The sequence below is a fragment of the Athene noctua genome, chromosome 3 (genome assembly GCF_965140245.1).
Source record: "Athene noctua chromosome 3, bAthNoc1.hap1.1, whole genome shotgun sequence".
NCBI lineage: Eukaryota > Metazoa > Chordata > Aves > Strigiformes > Strigidae > Athene > Athene noctua.
In genome coordinates this window covers 25189865-25213262 of record NC_134039.1, presented here as the reverse complement: position 1 = coordinate 25213262, position 23398 = coordinate 25189865, and the positions used below count along the sequence as shown (strand labels likewise).

General features: G+C 41.6%; 1 long non-coding RNA gene across 1 annotated transcript in view; it reads right to left on the bottom strand.

The window, feature by feature from the left end:
- The window catches only part of LOC141958507 (uncharacterized), a 66544-nt gene extending 45453 nt beyond the window's left edge, over positions 1–21091 (bottom strand). The window contains exon 1 of the long non-coding RNA XR_012633285.1: positions 20862–21091. This is a non-coding gene — a long non-coding RNA (uncharacterized LOC141958507). The remainder of the gene's footprint in view (positions 1–20861) is intronic.
- Positions 21092–23398: the final 2307 nt, after the last annotated feature.

The window sequence follows — 23398 nt, the reverse complement described above, 5'->3', positions numbered from 1 at the left end:
GCCACAGAGTTTTCCTGATATGGTTAAGTACAACTTTGTATTGATGGTTGGATTTTGCTCTTGCTAATGCTACATCAAAATGGTGCTGCTTCAGTAAAATCACAGTAGTCAAACTGAGTGGAGTTTAATCCCATGTATGGTTCATATGCAGTCAAACTGTCAGGGAGCTGGTCAGGAGCATGGTTACTGCTGGGGATGAGCACTTGGTTGTCTCGCTGCAGTGGAAGATGTGTGCGATAGCTGCTGGATGGGGTCCTTGTGTACTTGAAGGGAGGAAAGTGATGACTGCAGAAAATGACATGCAACAATTTTCAGACTGGTGGTGAGGTAATTTGGAGTGAATGAGCCCTTTAAAATTAAGCACAGACAGTGTAAAAGGGGCTTTACAAAATGCCATTCTGTTTCTGTCTAAGTGCATGGGCATTAGACCTCTCAGAAATACAGATGAATTTAGTCATTGGGCTAATTTTCAAGGCTTTCACTGTGATAGTTGGAGTAAGTGCTTATCCCGTCTCTTTTACTCCAGAGCATTTTTTTATCTACAGATCAGGACATGTGATTTTCCTGTTCATGGAGTACAAAGCAGACACCTTGCTTGGAGAAAAGTGTTTAGTGTGGGTGAAAACTTCTCTTTGTGTGCATGCATAAGATTTATTTATAATAGATAGTTCCTGCTATCCAGATGACTTCTCCTGGCTTCATTTCAGCAGAGCCAGGATGGTCTTTGTCACTTATGTAAGGTCTAGTAAGTGTGGCACATAAGCAGCAGCCGTTAATTTTCATCCCTGTTGGAAAATAAGATGAGCTATTACACTTACCCTATGAAATAATAGGGTTGTGTTTGGAAAGGCTGCTGCCCAGCTAGGAGGACAAAGCACTGCACACCCCTTGAAGGTGGCAACTTGAGGGGCTGAGAGCCATTTACAAAAGGCACACAACCCAGCAGGTCACAGAAAGGAGGGAGCTGCATTTTCAAATTAGCTTTTCTCTGGTTTATGTTTTTCTGGCTTTGTCCTCTTCTTCAAAGGCAGAATGGGCAGGAGTTTCAGGTGGTCCTTCAGAAAAGGGGCAGTTTCCAAGCTACAGGACGTGGATGTGCAAGGGCATAGTCCTGCATAGGCGTTTGCTGTGTGGGTTTGGGTTACAACTTATCTATTATTTTCAAGTATATGATTAGTAAAATTGTGGATTTCTACAAATAGAGTAGAACTGTAAACCTAACTTTAAAGACCCTCTGAAATTTAAGACTGAAAAAGAGATTCTAAACTGAGATTATGATAGCATTTCTGCATTCCCTCAGGCATAATATAACTGCCTAATATTGTGACTTTAGTCATGCTAAATTTGTATTTAAATTTTAGTTGAGGACCTTTTCCTTACCATCCTAGAGTCCTTATAGACATTTGTACCTCTATCAAAGTCAATGGTAGTACTTGACTCCCTAGTTTTATTCACCCAGTCTGTAGTAATATAAGTGATAGACCAAACCTGAGAAACGGTTTGGAGTGGGTCAAACTGGAGGGAAGGGTGGGTTTGGGGGTGGACAGCTTGCCTAGTTTATTTGTCATAATGGCCTTCAAATGCTGTGCCAGTTGTCCATGTTCCCCTTCCCCTCAGTGGGCAATTAGAGCTGAGAGTAAAAGTCTGTGTAATCCTAAACCTGCTTTGTCTTTGCACAGGCATTATGATTTAAATCTACATGGTCATATCTCATTTTTCAAATTGTTCATTATACAACCTTAGATATATACCTGTATTCTGGACAATAACAAGGAAGCAAAATAATAATGATTCTTATTTTTTATAGCACTTTCTATGGATTGTTTGCAAAAGGCTGTAAAAGGAGGGCTTACATTACTGAGGGGAGGTCAGGGGTGAGAAGAGGTTAAAGTGATTTGTATTAAGGCTGTTAGAGGGGACTTTCAACTGGCAGCAATGGTTACCTTGTTTTTAAACCGTTTATCATCCTTGCCCAGAAAATGCATACAGAAGGACATTGTACTGTAAAAAATATGGCTTTACATTCCCCGCAAATTGCAATAGACTATTTGTATATGTGCAGAATCAGTTAGAAAGAAGGCAGATTTTAGGCGACTGTAAAAAAATCTAGTGTGCAGAGAACATCTTATCTCTCTATTGTTATGACAAAGCAAAGTGAATGTTCACCAAATGGCTCTGAGGCATGGCCCTTTCTCTGCCTTCCTGAGCTGCCTCAAGCTGTTGTTTACAGAGTGGAGAATGAGTATGGGTGCTATATCTCCACCTTTTAATAAGTCTGTTCCACGTAAAATCTTGAACTCTACAGTGTGATTGCTCCAGTTGAGAGGTCTTCCCCCACCTCCAAGTCAAGGGGAAAGGTTTTATGCAAGAATAGGGGAGGAAGAAGAGATGAGTATTTAGCTATAATCTGCCTTTGGCAAGTCATGTTCTATTTAAAACTTCAGTGCTCCCAGACAGCCAAGCCTGGCAGGCTGTGCAGTCTAAAAGCAGAACTGGTTCAGCACATGCGTAAGCATCCCAGGCTGCTCTTTGCAGCTTCCATCAGACCCCAGAGACCCCTGCATCTCTCTCCACCTCATTCTCTACCACATCAGATTCTCTAGTTTTCATTCCCTCTGCAGAGGCATACTCCCTTACATGCATACAAAGCATTTTAATACAATATGCTGGTTCTAGACTCTATGTTGCTGCAGTTTAAACATGAATTTGCTCTAACTTTCTCTTGTTACATTATTTGTTTCCTGCTGCTATCTTGACTCTTCTTCCCTTACATTCTTTCACTTGTTTCAAGCCAAAGGTGATTGCACATTCATCCTCTGTGTCCTAAAGCACCTTCCTTATGCTTTATCTCCCAAACGAGTCCTGAGAAAAAGACTTTGATTTAGAAGTATGTGAGTTTTGCACTTCATTTCCCCTGCCCTTGAAGGAGGAACTAGGCAAGGGATAACTATTATTCTGATAGTTGATATTGAGAGGTCCTATCCTTTTTTCCTTCCCTGAAGGAAATGTGGGGATAGTAAGGAGCAGGATCTGTGCATTACCATTTTCTATTGCAGTAAATCTTAATGAAGATTGGGAAGTGGGTGTGATGTCAGTTTTCCAGCCCTTCTCCAGGGTCTTCTGCCATGTTGCTGGCAAGGAGCATCCCTGCTTGACAGGTTGGTGCCAGGCAGCAGCCTCCTGTGGAGTCCAGCCCAATGAGAAAAAGCTGTATTACTGTTTTGCTGAATCCACACACAAAGAAAGATAAATATACATTCAAGATAGCTACCTCTTCCATACATATTTCGCTAATGATTACATCCTGAGTTAGCAGCTTTGGCTCAGGGCCTGTTGTTCAGGCTTCAATACACATCAGAATAGGTGGTTTGTTATACTGTTAGTATAATACCTATTAGCACAATGGTTATCAGTTATAAAAGATACAGGATTCATCTATAGATTAATCTATTCTGGCTTGGTCCAGTTGTCCAAGCCTTAACACTTCAATTACCCCTCCCCTCTTTGGTCCCAAAATTGATCTTTTTCTGTGCTAATAGAAATGACAGTGACAGTAATGGACTTTCCCCAGAGGTGTTTGTTTTATTTGCAATTATGATTAGAAGCACCAATATGTTTCCTCTGTCTGATAATGTGTGGAAAGACCCTTTGATTTTTGATTTTTTTTGTATAAGTCTCTACACTCAGAACCATAAAACTCTCATGCTCTGGGCTGTCTCTTGTCACATCAGCTACCCTTTAAAGTGCAGCTTAATCCATTTCTGTTGTCAACAAGTACCATTATCCCTTTTTGTCAAAAGCCTGTTGTCCTGTTACTCTAAGTCTTTTTGTTTTTTTCCATTATGAAGAGGAGCTGATGGTCAGGATCTCCTTTGTAAATAAATAAAGGTGGATAAAAAACATAAGCTGTCTTTTTCACTGAAGCAAACAAGAGACTGTTTCTGCAATGACAGACCTGGATTTCCAGAGAAAGCACTGGATAATGTCAGAGCTGCTGACAAGCAGTAAATCTTGGTTTGCAGTCAGTGCCAGACCCCTGCTGCCCAGCTGAGCCTCAGAGGGGCCATGCCATCAGGCACCCTGTCTCCTGCAGCCCTGTGTTGCTCCTGAAGACCTGTGAGTGAAGGAATGAGCTTCCAGCGAGCCCACCCCTCCTTGCAGATGATATAGAGAATGATTACTTGTTTTGAGACTTATTTACTTACTTATAGAAAACTGCTTAGCAACTTATTTACTTACTTATAGCAAGTTCTAGTATTACTTATAGTAATTTTTAATATTGCTAAGAATCCTGCTTGCCCAGACTGTTCTGTGGAATTTTACCAAGGACTACTGTGTTCATAAAACAAAGCAGATCACTGTGAAAATCTACCAAGAACTATAATGTTCAGCAAAATATTATGCTTTTGTCCTTGAGGAACAGGTGTGCTCTAACTAGTTGGAGTCTTGGTAATGAGTAAAGATAGCCGTATATAGATGGTAGAAGTTCTGTTGGTTCTCTTAGATAAGACAGAATGAGTAAACCGTCTGAAAACCACTCTTGTTATTCAAGAAATTGGCCAAGGGAATCTGCACATGCTCCGGGGTGAAAACAAGGTGAGAAAGACTATGAGCCTTCCTCCCAAAGATCCCCGAAGACGCCCACCAGGAGGCAATGCGCAGGTGCAAAGATGACATAAACTGTTGACATCAGCCTTTCTAACTAACCCAGCCTTACTCATGCATATGGACGTTTGTGTTATGTAATCCATTGAATAAGTATATTCACACTCCATAAATTTTTGGTAAAATGTGCGGTGGGTGTGCAAGCTTTGTGGAGAAATCCCCTTGCACCCCGGTGCTGGAGTAAACATACCTGTTTTATAACTTTATTCAAGTTGTAGAGTCTTTTTTCTGTGAATCACAGACACCACTGGGTTCTTAGGGCAACAGTACACCCAGGTAGCATTCTACCTGTCTGTTCCCATGTTCAGCTACTTGATGTCTGCTCAAGGCTCGGCTGTATTGGTGCCTGTGCAGGAGAGGACAGAGCCTGGATCACTGAGCAAAGTGATGCCCAACCCTCGTGAAGGGTCTCAGGGTAGCCCTTGAGGGAGCGTAGCTGGCTGCCTGCCTCCCCACCAACAGCCTGGTGGAAGTGGGTACTCACCCTCACTAACACGTTTGAGTTTGTGCTGCAGAGAGAGTAAAAGGGTGCAGTCTTTGTGCTTTAGGAGAAAAACTTGCTGATGGCTGCTGTACACGGGTGGTGTTCTTGTGTCCTCCTACTGCTGTCTTTGTACATCAGCACTTTTCTGGCCCTGGGCATCACACAGCTCACACAGTTTTGCCCCCCAGGTTGCTTCTCAGTAAGAATTGACTGTAATGTGTGTAAGGCATTAGGCTAAGAGCAGCCTGTTTTGGCATTGGATTCCTCCTCTGCATCCAATCTCAGACCTTGAACATCCCAGAGCATGTTGCTGCCTTTCACCTGGGCCAGCACACCCCAGAGCTGAATGTTCGGCAACAGTTTCTGTTATCTGGCTCACAGCCAGAGGCTGTAGGAACTCTTCTTCCTCATGGAAATCTGGTAGATGTCCTGCGGTTCAGAGGCATGCTGGTGGTGTGTTTTGTTTTTAAAACAGTTATAAAACTTAGTTCCACTAATAAGTGCATTTGCTTGGAATATGAAGTCTCCTGTGACCTAATTTTGTTTCATTCTGCATCTCATGAAAAATAAACAAAACTCTGTGAAGTAGGCACTATGGCCTGACTTAGAATTCAATGCTTTTTTGCAACTAAGGTTTCCACTATAAATGAATCCATGAGAATATCCGCATTATCTCTTGATATGTATCATCCAGGTTTCACCACTTTTCCTTTGAGAATTTTGATTTAGCAAGAACAAGAAATATCACGTGCCAGAAGTGTCTGCCACAGTTACTTTTAACAACATCCCTCAGCTTTTGACACCCCTACCGCATCCTGTTTGCATCTTTAGTATGTGTAGGTATATGCTCATGTACCAGAGGTATGACTGTGCATGCAAAGCATCCATTATAAGCAGTTTCTGATTTTCTCTGTTCATGCTAGTCCCTCTGAGTATGCCATGCACTAGTTAAGCTAGTTAAGTAGTTCCTACTGACAGGAAATTTTTCCTTTTATCCTCTTCACATAAACACAGTAATCACCCACATCTCTTTGTCTATGCTTACATTAAAATAAGCTCTCTGAGTAATATCAGTTCTACTGGGCCCGATCTTGGAATATGTCAGTGTCCTTAATCTTACACATTTTACTGAAAACTGAGCATGATTAATCTTTTGAGAAAGCTATTTAGAATACCAGGAGTAACTGAGCTGTTGAAATAGGACTACAGACAGGCCTTTTGGATCCTTGACTGGATCCCTAGCCGAGCCTTGCACTAAGTGTCATGGTAAATGAATTCAGTATTGGTTCTTGACTTGGCTTTTCTAGTGAGATGTTTAACAGTCAGGTGGCACAGTTCTTTCCCAAAATATATGCTCAACCTACACCTTCTAGTTCTTCAAGAAAGATGGTCCTCCTGCACTGCATGTAATCTTACTTCTGTTATTTAGGAACCAAAATGCTGTGTGCTACATCTAGATTCGGCTAAATGAGTATCAGTGTTAAGCATTAAAAATGAAGGCAATGGCAGATTTATGGTTAATTTAGCTGCTTTCATGTTTATGTTGAGATGAACTCTCTAATTACTGGATTGTGCAATGATTCTTTAAAGCCTTTTCTCTACATATAATTATTTTATGATTTGTCTCCTCTCATGCGACCATGAATTTACTTGCTGTGAAATGATGCAGTAGGCAGGCGAAGTATAGGAAAAGATCTCTATTAAGCCTAACAGTTGGCTGTGTGCTGAGGCACACACACATGCCCAGGCATTGCAGAGTGAACATTCCCTACCAAACCATACCCTACCATCAACAAATACTTCTTTGCCTAGTTTCGCTTATCGCAGTGTGCTGTACTCTAGATCAGTACTCAATAAATGTTAATATTATTATCATACTGCTTGAAGCTTTGAAAGCATTTTAGACAAGATGGTCTCACTTAGTTCTGTATTTTTAATTTCTGTTGGCAATTTTAAGAAATACCTACTGTATCTCAAGGAACTATGCTAACAACATTAAAGGTTGCCATGCCAAATGCTCCAAATGTAGGAAATGGCAGAGCCTGCGCATCCTGGCCTACTTCTGTGGTCAGCCAGGCTGCAGTTTCTGCTCTCAGCCTCAAGGCTGATGCCGGCACCCACAGACTCGTCTGAAATACCTGACAGTGGTGTTGTGTCCTGCACAGCTCAGGCGCCTCTGATTCCGTGGCTGGCTGGAATGCAAAATGCCTCCTCAGGTGGAATAGATAAATTTATGCTGCCTCCACTCAACTATATGTGTTTCCCTGTGGAATAACAAGTAGGTGCATTTTGACTACCAACTCTGTGATTGGGCTGATTTTCTTGCTTTCCCTTTACCCTATGGAAAGATTTTATGTGCATTTGTGCTTAAAAAAAAACAACCCACATTGTTATTTATGGGAGTTCCCACTGTGCTTCTAAAGTGCTATTCTAGAAACCATTTTATTTGTTAATGAATTGCTTTGGTTGTGATATATCACAGAATCACAGAATCGTCTAGGTTGGAAAAGACCTTGAAGATCACCTAGTCCAACCATTGATCTAACACTGACCATTCCCAACTACACCATGTCCCTAAGTGCTATGTCAACCCGAGTCTTAAACACCTCCATGGATGGGGACTCCACCACTGCCCTGGGCAGCCCATTCCAATGCCCAACAACCCGTTCTGTAAAGAAATACTTCCTAATATCCAGTCTAAACCTTCCCTGGTGCAACTTGAGGCCATTACCTCTTGTCCTATCACTTTGTACTAAAGAGACTCATCCCCATCTCTCTGCATCCTCATTTCAGGTAACTGTAGAGGGCCATGAGGTCTCCTCTCAGCCTTCTCTTCTCCAGACTAAACAACCCCAGTTCCCTCAGTTGCTCCTCACAGGACCTGTGCTCCAGACCCTGCACCAGCTTCGTTGCCTGTTTTGCTGATTAAGGATAGCAATTAAACTTGGACACCAGAGTGAAAAGAGTAGGTGTATTTTACTGGTGATAACCAAGTGATGTAACAGTGTAATACAGAAAACATGCAGTAAGAAAAAGCAGAATAGTGTACTTAAAGCAACAAACAAAAGAATAAAGGGTAATGCACCAAATCATTGCTACATGATTTATATTATCATTATCCAGATCCACAGTCATTGGGGAGCCCCAATCACAGCGAGGATTTGGAGAGCCTGTCCTGGCAGGGGGGAAATCCTACGCAGTGAGTCCACCCATAGGTGAGGCATCCAAAATCGCTGTGGGCAGGCCCAGCCTTATATACCAGAGATTGACCAGCCAGAATAGCTGGCACCTTTGTTTTGAGCGGAAAATTTCTGGTTTCATTCTCCTGTTGGATTCCACCCAAAGCCTGGTGAGTTTCTAACAAGGCCGGATACTTGGGTTCTCAGCCTTGAACAAGGCTAAACAAGGGAAGCTGGATACATTCTCTCATCACTACTGATTATATTTTGTCTAAGCTGCCTCTTTCACTAGTGAGTTTACATACTTTGTTATTGTTTACATACCAAGTTAGCAGCTTCGGCTTGGGGCCTGTTGTTCAGACTTCAGTATTACAATGCTTTAGCACTTTTTACATCAGCATAGGTGGGTTGTTATAATTTAGTACAATACCTACTAGCAAAATGGTTTTCAGTTATAAAATATAGAGGATTCATCTATAGGTCAACTCTGGCTTGTCCAAGCCTTAGCACTTTATTGCCCTTCTCTGGACACATGCAAGTAATTCAATGTCCTTTTTGGAGTGAGGGGCCCAAAACTGAACACAGTAATCAAGGTGCAATCTCACCAGTGCCGAGTACAGGGGTAAGATCCCTTCCCTGTCCCTGCTGGCCACGCTATTGCTGACACAAGCCAGGATGCCATTGGCCTTCTTGGCCACCTGGGCACACTGCTGGCTCATATTCAGCTGGCGGTCAATCAATACCCCCAGGTCCCTCTCTGACTGGCAGCTCTCCAGCCACTCCTCCCCAAGCCTGTAGCACTGCTGGGGGTTGTTGTGGCCCAAGGGCAGCCCCCGGCATTTGGCCTTATTGAAACTCCTCCAGTTGGCCTCAGCCCATGGCTCCAGCCTGTCCAGGTCTCTCTGCAGAGCCTCCCTACCCTGAGCAGATCAACACTCCCACCCAACTTGGTGTCATCTGCAAACTTACCGAGGGTGCAGTCCATCCCCTCATCTAGATCATCAGTAAAGATGTTAAACGGGAGTGGCCCCAAAACTGAGCCCTGGGGGACACCACTCGTGACCAGCCACCAACTGTATTTAACTCCATTTACCACAACCCTTTGGGCCTGGCTATCCAGCCAGTTTTTGTATGATGTGCAATCTGGTCTTCAGCCTTCCTCCTACACATCCCACCACCACTCTGCCGCAGGTTGAGGTGTGAGTAATCTTCTTTCACCTCATGGTGCTTTTGGGCAGAGGTCACTGAAAAGCTGGATCTAGAACAATATCCTCAGGATGAGTATGGATACAAAGGCAGGAAGGTTAACTGGGGTCTGTGGAACGAGTCTGTGAAGTCTGAATGTGATTTGAAGTCTGCCAGCTTTTTCTTAGAAGTCTGATTCAGTATGTTCCAGGAAATGCATCATTTCAGCTTGAGCTTTTTAAAGACCTAGTTGAGTCCGCAGTGAGCGTTGGGAGATGGTTTTGCTAGCAGCTGTGGTAGACAGTAAGTGGCACTCTGCAGGATGACACCAGGCATCTACAGCCTTCCGTAATGGAGTTTCCTGAGAAGGAAGTAAAGTCTTTTCTTGTCCAGGCATGACTATGTTATATCTGAGTGGTGCTCTCAGGAACATACTTCTGTAATAAACTATGGTAACTAATTTGCTAAGTTAAGCAAGGCGGGTGCTGTAATAAACTATTGTAACTAATTTGCTAGGCTGGGGAAGGCGGGTAGGTACACTTGAATGATCTGTAAATGTTAAACAATTAAATGTAAAGTGTGCCATTTGGATTGGAACAATGTAACCCTGTCTCAGAAACCCCACCTAGAGCTGACATGTAACTGCTGTTTGAAGAAAAGCCCGCCAAAAGGATGGAATCATGAGGCTTTTAAAAGATCCAATAGGAGAAAAGCGCACCAGGAGACCAAGGCTTCGAGACTTTCAACAGACCCAATAGGAGGAGGACATTGACCCCAGCAACCCAAATGACCAATGGAAAAGAGCAGGACAACTATCTGACGGGAGGAGACTGGTTAAAGACGATGGCACAAGAGTATAAAAAACGCTGCTTTTTGGAACTCGGGGTGCGTGTGGCAGAGTTGCGGCTCTCCATGCACGTAGCGCTGCTTTGCCTATTGCTTCCCACCCTAAATTGAGTGAACCCAAATAAAATTATATATTTGTATAAAAATTGGCTTTGTCTGATTATAACACTTCAAAGAGTGTAAATGCTTGCTGAACCACACCAAAGACTTGAATGTGTAAACAGGAGTTTTAGTAACATAGCCAGCATGTTTCCCAACATCTCAGCCCCGTACATAGACAGGTCTCTGTATTTGGTCTTCCTGAAAGTTTCCTAAATGCTGTTAAAACAGGAAAGGGAAAGAGCCTGGAATCAGCGGTTTTGTTTTACTCGATGTACACATGGGTTGTGGCTGTAGCATGTGTGCTTGTGTGTGTGTATTAGGAGTAAAATACTGTATTTGTCAGTGTGCTTCTCTAAATTCTCCAGTTCTCTTTGTCTCTGGGAACAGGAGGTGAGCTTGGGTCTTCAGGGTTCATTTTTGCATACTTAGTAGAGCAGCTGTATATCTGGTGCTGTGAAGCAAACTTACTCCACTTTGTGATGCAAATAGGTCTCATTTTTGGTTTGCAAAGAATACTCCCAAGAGTTTATCAGTTTATGTAAATACTTTACCCTCTGTGCTGGGAGAAGGACTCAGTTTAGCTATTTGTGGACCTGAAGAAGCTTTTGATGTTGACATCTGTAGCATAAAAATGAGTCACCAAACTACCTTCTGTTCTGGCTTTTGAGCTGACTCGAGATCACTTTAACTGATAATGTCTAGATAAAGAGCTTGATGTCCTCTAACAATGTACTTTCATTAAGGTATCACTTTTTCCTTCCTATTCCTAGCACTTGCTCTGTGATAAAAATTTAGGGATCCCATCTACTATATCCCATGTGAGAGAATATAAGAAATAATACAGTCAATTTAATTTACAGAAAAGTAAAAAGACATTTTCGTCTGAGAATTGTGCTCTACTGCCTTTTCTTTTAGGCAGCAGGGTGTGCTACTGTTGCATATGAACTGTCTAAAGGAGAAGAGCCATGTTGATTATATTATTATCTATTAACACAACAGACACTTCCAAAAACATCCCCTTCCAATGCAGATTGCAGCATTAGGAGCTCATGCAGGAATCTGTGGGAGGAGGCTGCAGCTGAACTTCTGTAGGAAGTTGCTGTGTGTGGTGTTTATTTTCACAGGCACTTAAAAGCTGGGAGAAGTCCTTTCTATTTATCATTGTTGTTTGTATTATATTACTGAAATAAAATTAACTGTAGTAAATATAATAACTTGTACTGTGCTAGCACCTTGGCTAGACGAGTTATAGACCAACATGCTTTCACACCAAAGGCCGTATAAGAAGCACACAGCAGGAATTCAGCATATCTTTGCTTTTTCAAAAGCCTTAGATGGATATGCCCTAAGATTTTGTTAAAACTATTGCATTGAAGACCAAAGTGAATTGGCACAACATTTATTTTATCTATCCTACATGTAATATAGTTATTTTTAATATTTTTTTAAAAAAAAAACAGTTTAATTTGTGAGACTGGTGTTCCAATTTTCATGCATAGTCATCAGAAATGCAAATGCCACCAGAACTCTTGAGTCTGCAAATGCTGATGCATGTATCCTGTTTGGTTTTACCAAACTGTTCAGACTTCTGGATTACCTTCTATGGAATCTTGATTTTTGGGGAGTATTTCTTCAGCTTCCATTGTGCTGTTCCAGTTATCTTCTTGAATACATAATTGGGTTTAACTGGTTTTTATTTAATACTGATCTTTGTCAGCCAGCCTTTCCATAAGAGGGAAGGGACAATCTGCTGATTCAGATAAGAAAAACTAGCTCAGCCTTTACCACAATAGCAGATTGTGGTAAAGAGCAGATTAGTGGAGTTGCCTGAAGGAAGATTATTTGTATCTAATTCACTAATCTTTAACAACGTCTGTATTTCAGAAAGATCTGACATCAAATGTACTGAAGTCAATGGAGGGACCTCCATGCATTTTCTAAAGACTGATGCAGACTGCAGTGATGCTGAACTTAGATTCCCAGCAGCAAATGCTGCTGACAGTTTTATGCTTTCATCCTCCTCTGACCCTATAATGTTTAGTTCAGCGATCAGATTCAGACAGTGTGTGGGATCACAGAAAGCACATTTACAAATAGCATTTGTCAAAAATGAATTCTGAATTTGTTTATAAGTTTCTGACCACTACCTTTCTCCCTTTCCAAACATTTTGACATTCTTCAGTCAAAGCACAAAACTTACCCAGCAACAGCTTAAGCAACCACACCACCAATGGAACTATCCTAGTTTTGCAAATCAAACTCTCATAGCATAGAGTTTGCAAGTGTAATAAACTATTGTAACTAATTTGCTAAGTTAAGCAAGGCGGGTATAATAGGTTTGAATGGTCTGTAAATGTTAAACCACACTATCCTGCTGTCTAAAGTATTGTAAAAATAGAATATGGTACCCTGTGTGGGTTTTGAAATTATTTGCAGTTACTATAACCTATATTACAATGAATGTTTGAATATATATGGATAAAATATAAAGTATGACATTCGGTTGGAAAATGTAACTACTTCTCGGAAACCTCATCACCTAGAGCTGATAGGTAAACCGCTTCTTGGAAACCCCATCACCTAGAGCTAATATGTAACCGCTTCTCGGAACACACCCCCCCCACACCCCCCCACACCCCCCCCACCTAGAGATAACCTGTAACTGCTGTTTGAAGAAAAGCCCGCCAGAGGATGGAATCACGAGGCTTTTAAAAGATCCAATAGGAGAAAAGCGCGCCAAGAGACCAAATCTTCGAGACTTCCAAAAGACCCCATAGGAGGAGGACAAAGACTCAAGCATCTCAAAGGACCCAATGGAGAAAAAGCAGGACAATCATCTGATGAGAGAGGATTGGTTAAAGACGGTGGCACAGAAGTATAAAAAACCTCTGTTTTTTGGAACTCGGTGTGTGTGTGGCAGAGCTGCGGCTCTCCATGCACGTAGCGCTGCTTTGCCTATTGCTTCCCACCCTAAATTGATTGAACCCACATAAAATTATATATTTGTATAAAAATTGGCTTTGTCTGATTACAACACAAGTATTCATATTCTGAGATCTGATTGAGTTGAGAACAATTGGATAAACAAATTCAAATAGATACATTAAAACTTCTGGTTGTGGTCATTATGTGATTAAAAAGAATGATTATATTTATTGACACTTTTATTTGCTCTTATTGTTCAGGCAACATTTACAGCCTGTGTGGTAATTTTCTGTTTGTTTATTTTACTGTGCTTAGAAGTCAACAGCAGTTTCCATTCATTTGCATGCCACTTTAAAGAACAGTAATGATTAGAAATGTGTGTGGATAATCACGTATATGAGGGTTTTTGTATATATGTATGAACATACATACACATACACACGATTCTTTGTCTTTACCTATAAGCTTTGAGAAGAGATAATTTCTGTTGCTGCTGTTTGCTTTTTACCCCAAGGGCAGTAGCACCGATATTTTCACGTACTGCTTTACATTGTAACCCTCTGCCTTTCCATTTTGTGTGCATAGCTCAAAGTTTTAAAACCTTGCACAAATCCTATTCACGTAGGACAAAAACCAAACCAAAACAAAACACAAAAACAAACAAACAAACAAAAAAGGATAAGAGACTATTTTAAAAAAATAAAAAAAAAATACTCAGATGAAACCAACAGGGGCTAACATCTTAACATGTACTGCTTGTTGCATGGACCACTTTATCAGAGCCATCAATCAGGCCAGCTCAGTCAAGCTGCTGGAAAAAAATTCCCTTTTTGTTGTTGTTGTTTCAACTGGACTGATGTTTTCTTTTACTAGGAAAAAAAAAAATCCTTTTTTAGACCAAGAACTGAAAAAAGTGCATAATTAACAGAGCTGAGTATAATTGGATTAGCATGGGGTGATGGATGCCCTAATTTAGTGGATTTAACAATTGATTTTATTTTGTTAGACTTTTCCCATGATGTATGCTTGGGTATTAATAGTTAATGGCATGTGTAGGGCTAAGACAAATAAGTTTGCATGGGCCAGATGGTCTGATTTTGAAATGCTGGCCTCCTCATGCAATAATTAATTTACACATCTGTTGATGCAAGTATCTATAAGTAAAAGGGTTGTGTAGGAATACACAGTAGTTACTGTGTATCAACCATCAACCTTGCTGATGCTTGCCAGGATGTACTTTCACAGTTTGCCAGGTGTTTTCCTGTTGTGAGTGGCAGGAAAGTGGCTGAGGTATCCAGGATACCACTCCATGATAGCAGGAGGAAGGGGCAAGTTATCTTTTGAAATAGTGAGTACTGCTAAATAGCAATTTCAGCAACAAAATACAGGTTTGTCAGGCTCCCAGGATAGGTATTTGTAGTTGACTGTTAGGTTTTGATTTGGTAGTGTGGATTCATGTACTGATGTTTTTTAGAATACTCATGACAGGCTGAAGGATAACACAGGCAGGCTTATAAAAATGCATCCAGATAGTGACCTTGTATATGTTTGTTATTTAACATACCTATTGTGGTAGTTAATATGGGTTGACTGGGGGATGCCAACATGGGTAGACCACAGCTGACAGTCCAGGTACTACATATTGGTTCTTGTAAAATATTCTGATCAGAGGAACAAAGCCTGGGTACTGTGTGGGTTCAGCATAGCATATGTCAGTGTCCCCTTATGTGCCCTTTTAACCATTCTTTAGTTAATCCCCCCACCCCTTCCCCCTTAAACTAGCCATTAAACTAGTATTTTTTCTCTGATATAATAACTCTGATAACAAATGTGAATAGCTGTTTGTTAATAATTGTTTTCTGGAAATGTTCCTTGACAATCTCATGCCATTTCACTGACCTGTTATGAGTTGTGCCAGCTGTGACTCATAGTTTTCTAAGCCTACTCATGCTGCTATACTGTGAAGCACTTCTGGAAATAAAAGTGACTCATATTCAGTTGAGTAGGTCCCAGTGATGCTATGAAAGTGGGATGAACTTATTGGCAATATTTTTAAAGTGCTGTGAGTTTCTTTAAGCCTAAGAAGAGACCTGTATCCTGTAACACATCCCACATCTTTCTAGAAAAGTTTCTTCAGGCTTTCATGCAGTTGTTCTTAGGGAGGTAGGAATGCCACATCCTAACCTCCATATCATTAGATCGTCTCTTCTGCCTCATCTCAGGATATAGTAGGAGGGGTTTATGAAGAAGTCCTGTGTTTCGAAAGATGTACTTGAGCTGGGCATATAAACTGCAGATTTCATTGAATTAGCAATTTTAAGTATTGAAGGAATTATGGTAGAAAAAAATCAGCATGAGCAATGAAAAACACCGTAATAGTTCTAGGATTTAATCCAAGGTCCACAGAGTTCAATGGAAGTTGCGTTGGTCATGGTGTATTTTGGCTCAGACACATTTTTTGTACTTGGTTTGGAGTTTTGCCTCATAGTCCCATCAATGAGAGGGACACCCTTGTCACTGACTGTGTGAAGCATTAGCTGTGTCCCTACACATGCACCCTGGGCATTCCTGCTTGTTCAGAGGAGAAGCAAAAGGTCTGTGGCAATTACCAGCTTCTGCATTACACCCAACAAGTGGCTGCCTTTCATCTGTAAGATTTATTCTTGTGCACATATGTGAATCTATAAATATACAATGTGTGTAAAACGTGGGCATATCACTTAAGGGAAGCATGCTTGCATTCACAGCATCAGTGAGAACTAGCTGAGCACTAAGTCCACCATAACTTTAAATTGCTTGTCCTTTGGGCCACCAGTTGTCCTGCCTTCTGTGTTTCTATGTACTTACTTAGTGGAAGGATGATTTTGGCTGATTGCAAAAAGGAAGAAAAAAGGAGAAAGTACTCTGATTTATGTGCTTGTATTGTGAAAATATCTTGGAGCCTGGTTCATTAGCCAAGATATCAAGCTGGGCAACATTAAAATAAAGTCTGGTCTGTACCTTAAGGATCTCCTCATTTTAGTAGTAGTTCAAATAATAGTATGGATTGATACATTTAAATACAGTGGAAAAAAACCTTTCTTTTGGTGATATGAAAGGAGAACAACATTGTAAAAAAACCTTCAGTTTCCTAAATTCACCTTGAATAAATCCCCTAGATCTCAATCACTGATGTTATCTCTGAATTTAGTCCATCTGCAGCCAGCAAGAAGACATGTCTTTAGCAGAGCCATTTCAGACAAATCTTGTGGGAGAAAAAATTTCTAACCCTGGCCCCTGTTTGCTCTGCTCTCAGGTCAGCCTCCATCAGAGGTCTTGCACAAAAACCCATTCCCCCACAACCTGCATGTGGAAAGCAGCAGTCCCATAACTTTCCAGGGGGCCAGGGATAAACAAGAGATAATTGCTGAAGTGCTGAGCATTACCACTGATAACAGGAGGTATGGCTGATTAAATAGAGTTCTATGGCATTTACTGTTAGCACCTCAAAAGTAGCAAATCCAAGTGTGCATTGAGCACAGTGTCAAGTCCCCCTTTTGTCACACATCTTAACATGTCAGCCATGTCTTGTCTCTGTTATGGATGCGCCAGTCTTTGTTCCTGATTCTTGTATTGTTTGTGAGATGAAGATGTTGGAAAGTGGAAGAATAATATGGGCTGATCTCTTTGCTTGGCATAATAAAAGCAATATATTTGCCAAGAGCCTAGATTATTTATTAAAGTAAGTAAATAATACGGGGGGGGTGGGGGTGGGGGTGGGGGGGGAGAAAAAGTTTGGCCAATACTTAAAACAGAGGTTTGCAATTCTGTGCTCTAAGAGAATGACTTATATTATTTCTGGATAACCTACAGATTTGCTGTCAGTCAGGAAAGTTTGTACATAAGCAACAGAGTAACATAACAGGTTTATTCGTAGAGGGCAGTAGATGACAGTACAAGTGGGGCTGTACAGGAAATCTGGCACTGAAAGAGAGCATATGCTTATGTATAAACTTTTCAAAGTCTCACCTGACTCCCTCCGCCTTGCAGATCTCGCAGCCCAAACTTCAGCTGCATAGAAAAAAACCTCAGGTCCATTCTTGTAATTCTACCAAGTGCAATGGTTTCATGTGTTTTGACTTGCAGAAAGCATCTGAAAGTGTGTGAACAACAGAAAATGCTGTTAGTGGAGGGCATTTTGTAGAAGATACGTAAATCCTGGTTTTGTCTGTAGGCTCTACAAGTATTTACCATGGGAATAGTGTACTATCCTTGGGCAAAAAGTAATTTATTTTCTAAGAAATCCCCTCCCAAATACTTCTTAGAACTTTCTAATATTATTAGCTTTTAAGGAAACACAAAATTCCCAGTCAAGCATTTCTTGCACAGATGACACAGGTCCCCAGAGACGAGTTGGTTTCACTTCTGTTCTTTCTGTGTGTTTGGTGCTCATAAACCAGAGAATTTCATGTGACATCCTAGCCCAGGCAACTCCATGGGAGGTCTGCCAGTTTGTTTCATTCCTGACCTGATCTGTGGTAATTTCAGTATTGCACTCACCCTGCATATAGAACAACTGTCACCTGTGCAGATGCTATAGGTCCTGTGCTAGGAGAGAAGAGGAGGTGACCAGAATAGACTGTGCCTGGGAATCTTACGAAAACATAAACTAGAATTACTTCAAGCCATTCTGTTGCCTCCCTGATTTAAGAATTGAGCACCTGTATTTCAAAGAATTTGTTTGTGAAGGCCAGGGCTATAAGAAATGAAACTTTCATGTTATGTATCCAAGACCAGAGTTTAGATATCACATTAAAATACTCGGCTTTGTGCATTGAGCAGTCCCTATATGCCAAATCAGATTCTAATGTTATCCTGTAACTTGTACTGGAGAGAGGGAAAGGCACAGTTAATGTATGAGTACAGCCTTAACTTTTGTTCTGTATCAGGGTTTCCTCATTCAAAAGAAAATAGCTTCTGGCTTTCTTTTGCTAAGGCCAGGCAGAAAAAGGCATCTTTTAGATCCAATATGGTAAATCATATTTGAACTCCTTTTAATTTAGTTAACAAAGTATAAAGATTTGCCACTATAGGATATAGGTCTTATACAATTTTGTTTATTGTCCTTAAATCCTGAACTAATCTATAACACTTGCCATCAGATTTCTTTTCTTTTATAAGTAAAGACAGGGATATTACACCCTGGTTTGCATTCAATTAACAGTCCGAATTGCAAAAATTTATCTTTTTTTTTTTTTAAACCCTATCTGATCTTCTGCACACAAAGGATATTGTTTAATCCTCACTGGAGCAGCTCCTGGTTTCAATTTGATTTCTATTAATTTGGCATTCTTAGCCTTACCTGGTATTCCAGAAGCCCACACTCCTGGATATACCTGGTCCAGAATTTCTGTTGGTATTGTGCTCTCCTTTTCAGTCTGTAATAAAGACAAACTTAAAAGTTTGATTAATTGGTCTTCCTTTATTTTAAACTCAGTTCCTTTGGCACTAAAACCAATCCTTGTTCCTAGTTGTTCTAACAGGTCTCTCCCTAATAATGGTTTAGGGAATCAAGGCAAATAAAGAAACTTATATACCTTTTTGTTTTCGTAATTTATACTTTATAGGCTGCATAAAGAAAGCCTTTTCAGTCTGGCCAGTTGCTCCAACCACAGTTATAAAATCTTTGTCCATAGGTGTTAAATGTTGGTTCAAAACAGAGTAAGAGGCTAGCTGTTTTCAAAACCAATTGTTTATCTATTTACATCATAGCATTTAGCATTAAGTCTATATCTTTCTAATCAGGGTCTTAGTTCAAATCTTTTTGTGTCACTTTGTGGGTCATCCTGGTAGTTTGTCACTACCTCCTTCCAAGCGTCTAAACTTATTCATACTAAAGGAGGCTTTAATTCAGGTTATTCTTCCCAGTCCCATCGCTTTTCTGAATGGGGCCTGTATAGCTGAACCTGAGTCTGGGCAGTGATTGGAATGCTACCTCCCACCACCTCCTAATACAAAGGAGTTATCCTGAGAGGGTCACACATTAATATTCATTTTTCCCCTTTTCTCTCTCAGGAGGCCATACCTTAATTAACACAAAAAATATTACTATCCAGTCTTCCCCCTATTCACTCTTAGGATGTTGCACCTTAATTAGATGCTTTCTGTTCCCCGAGAACCCTGTTCATGTATAAAGCAGGGGAGTGGTCCTCTCAGGGAGGCAGCACGTAAGTTCCAACCTGCATCCCTGTGTTCTGAGAGGTCCCTCCCAACACAGCGCATACACCCCGACTCCAAACAACCGACACAGAATCACAGCCTCCTCGCTAAAGTAGACACCGAACAAACACACAAGCAAGCAACACCGATGACACAGCAGGAAGGCACTAGGACATGCTCTGTACTAAGGAATATTAACTTGTCCTGTCCATACAGTCTCAGACCTCCATTAAAGAATTCTTTTACTGATTCTTTACACTATCTAAATTTCCACAAATTAGTTGTATGAGCTCTTCCGAGCACTCTATTCTGTCCCAATCTGACCAGTGCTTTACAATTTTCACAATAAAAATCATTCCCAAACCCATCCCAAACATAATTGTCACAAGTAAAACACTCAATAACAAAGATTGGGTAACATGAAAAATCCCGACACCCGTGTATAGGACACCAGCAGTTGACAATAGGTTCAGTTAACACCATTACAGAGTCTGCCATTCGCTTTGTTCATCTCTGGCCGCAACCCTCGCGGGATAACAGAACTGCAGATCAGGACTCCACACTCGCTTCACTGCGATGCTGCATCTCACTCACACCCTGCAGGCATGCAGGCACACAGACACACAGGCACTCTATTACTCTGAAGGCACTTAGTCTCTCAGGTACACAAGCACTCTATCACACTTAAAGGGCCCGTCACGCTTTTCACTCATACCACAAAATATACCAAAGATAAAACAACAAGTCCGTGTGTAGCATAAATCATAAACCATTAACTATTTGCCACAAAGACAAAACCAGTTAATGTAAACCAACACTTAGTGCACAGTGCAAGATGTAACAATTTAAGTGCTCTAATCATTTAAGTGCATCTCAGTAATCTTAAGTGGCTATCACAAATATCCCAATTATAGCCACATTGATGTAAAATTTTAATGATAGCTATCTTGCTTGCGTTCCTCTCTTATAAGAGGTCTGTGCAAGGCTCGCATTATGTGACTTTCAACTTCCCTGTGTAATGCCTTTCAATAAGAGATTTCTGAAAGCCCAGGAGGGCGGGGTAGGATTTCCAACGCAGGATGTCAGTAGTTTACCGACACTCTGCCCAAACGTAAACTACCTCTTATATACCAGTCATAGATAGTTTGCCCCAAAGACCTACAAGCAAAACCCTTCCCGTAGTGCCCCCAAACCCAAACGGGTACCCTCCAGGGACTACGCTGTGCGCCAGACGTCTCTGCACGCCTTACCAGCAGCCCACCAACTTATAAACATACCTTTGTCCGCAATTTAGATGGTTCTTGTCTGCCCCCTCAGTGAACAGCTGAGAGTGGAGTTCCTCCGAGGAGAGCTTAGGGTGCACCTAGGACGTCCGCCCCTCAGTCGTTCCAGCAGCCGAGTAGAGAGTGTTCCATCTGGGGTGCTAAAATGAGGCACGGAAACAAACTCTACAACTCAGAGAGAGTTATAAAGCAGGCATGTTTATTCTGGCTGGGGTGCAAGGGGATTTCTCCACAAAGCTTGCACACCGTCTCTGGCAAGTAGATATTTATTACAACATGACATACATATTCATTAGGAAGGGCTGGGTTATTACAATTAGTTCAGGGAATAGGTGTGATTATTATAATTATTCAAGGGGAGAAGTATGTGGTCCTCTTCACGGTGTCCCGCTGTTAAGCAAAGTCCAGATGTCTCCTTTCTCTTCATGAACTTTTCAACTTTGCTTCCTGCGCATGCTCTCTGGACCTTTGGCTCCTCTCCAGGTTGTAGAGTCAGCTTTTTACCTGTTTGTTTTGTTAATTGGAACTTTTGTGTCTATCAAGATGTCCCAGGAAGTAAGTCCTTTAGCTGGTATGGGTCCCCCTTTATGTCAAAGACAGGGATTAGTTTACTATCTATCTTGTTTTCTGTAAGAATGTTATCTACTTAACATTGCCTGAGGGCTAGCGTTTTTTAAGGGGCCCCACAACTTTGTCGAGATTTTTTTTTTTTTGCTTTTTTTTCTTTGCTTTCCTCAGATCAGTAATGATCCTTATTTCAGTTTGTTATGTTTACCATAATCCTTAAAGACTGGTAGTAGCCAAGTGTCCTGGTTCAGCTGGGATAGGGTCAAGTTTTCCCCAGCAAAGAGAGAGGGGGAAGGGATCTCCAGCCGGGTTATTCATACCATGTTGACGTCAGGTCCAGGGATGGAGCCCTTTTACTTTCACTTTGGGTTTTGGGGGTTGCCATACACACAGCGGGCTTGCTCCCTGACCATTTTGCGGTATTTCTTTGTATATCTTTTGTCTTGTTCACTGTTATTGCTGTTTATTGTTGTTATCATTGCCACTGCTGCTATTCAGATTGCTTTATCACACTGTTGTATTAAATTTCTTCTTATTTTAGCCGGGGTCTGTGTTTAACTTCCAGCCCGACCGGCTGCGGGTGGGGGAAGGGCAACAGCAACGTGCTCTCCGATCCCAGCAGGGGTTAAACCTGCACACCAAGACAAGACCTGATGCTGTACTTCAGTGTGTTGTAATACCCACTTCTCCACTGCCCCAGCTAAATGAAGACTTCTCCTTGGGACACAGCTGTAGGAGATCGTAAGGGACTGTTTGGACTTCATTTGTCTCAACATTGCTGCTTTGCGACTACCACTTCTTGGCCTCAGCATCCTGTTATTGTGAAGGAGTATGCCTTGAAGGAGACAAATAGTCCCCGACAAAACCACGACATCCGCCCAAGGCTAGAACAACAGCAGCCTTGGTAGCGACCACCAAGCTACACCAGTGCATGAGCCAGGTAGATGGTGCGAGACGGTAGGCAGCGAGGAAGACGTGTAGAGGGTGAAGGCACCACAGGTTCACCCCCGCCAGCATGACCACCATAAATACCTGGGCATGCATGCATGGAGGACCACGGGGCAGCACATATTACAATGAGCCCTGTGAAAATGGGCGGACTAAATCATGGGGATGGGGACTATAAAAGGACAGACTGCATACTCCTCTCAGAAGATGCTTGTTGCCTATTGCCTGTTGCTGGATGCCTGTTAACGGATGCTTGAGACTTTGGCGGAGCCAGGAGTGTGGACCATCATCATCGGCACCGGGACCGAGCTGACAGAACATCGCTGGATCCCTGGTCGTGGTGGTGGTAATTAGCTGCATCTCTATTATTTTCTTGCTTAGGGATTCTGACGTTTTCCTTTCTTTTCCTCTCTGTACTATCGCGCTTATCAGTTGTTATAGAAAATAAAGTTCATAAGGTGTACGGCATCTGACCTCATTTGTGTCTTAATCTCGCTCTTCGGATTGTTTAAGAACCCTCCCCAATATTGGATCGAGACAGAGGTCTTGTTATCCATGCTCTTTGAGGAGATCCTGGCATGCAGATTTCTGTTCTTCAGGTGTCATCTGGTTTGAGAACATCAGGTTGCTGGGTGTTAATGACAGCATTCATGCTGGCACATATACAAAGAAGTGTGCTGGATTTATGAAGACTGGTATAAAACATTAGCGACAGGGTAAGTGGGGCTGGCAGAGCAGAGATAGACCCCCCTCCCACCAGGATTCTGAGGTATTTTTAAGCACTGCAAACATTTCCAGCTGTATTCAGATCCTCCTAGATGAGGACAAAGCAGGACAGATAAACTCCAGCTAGTGCAGATTCATTTTTTTCATGGGTGAGAATATTAATAAAATCTCCTTCATTTACCCTGGCCACTTATTTTTGGGAAAATTATAGAAACTTCTTTCACTTCTGAGGCTAGTAATCCTCTGTCAGATTTCACTGTTTCTGAGAAAAAGCCTTAGAAGTTATTGGG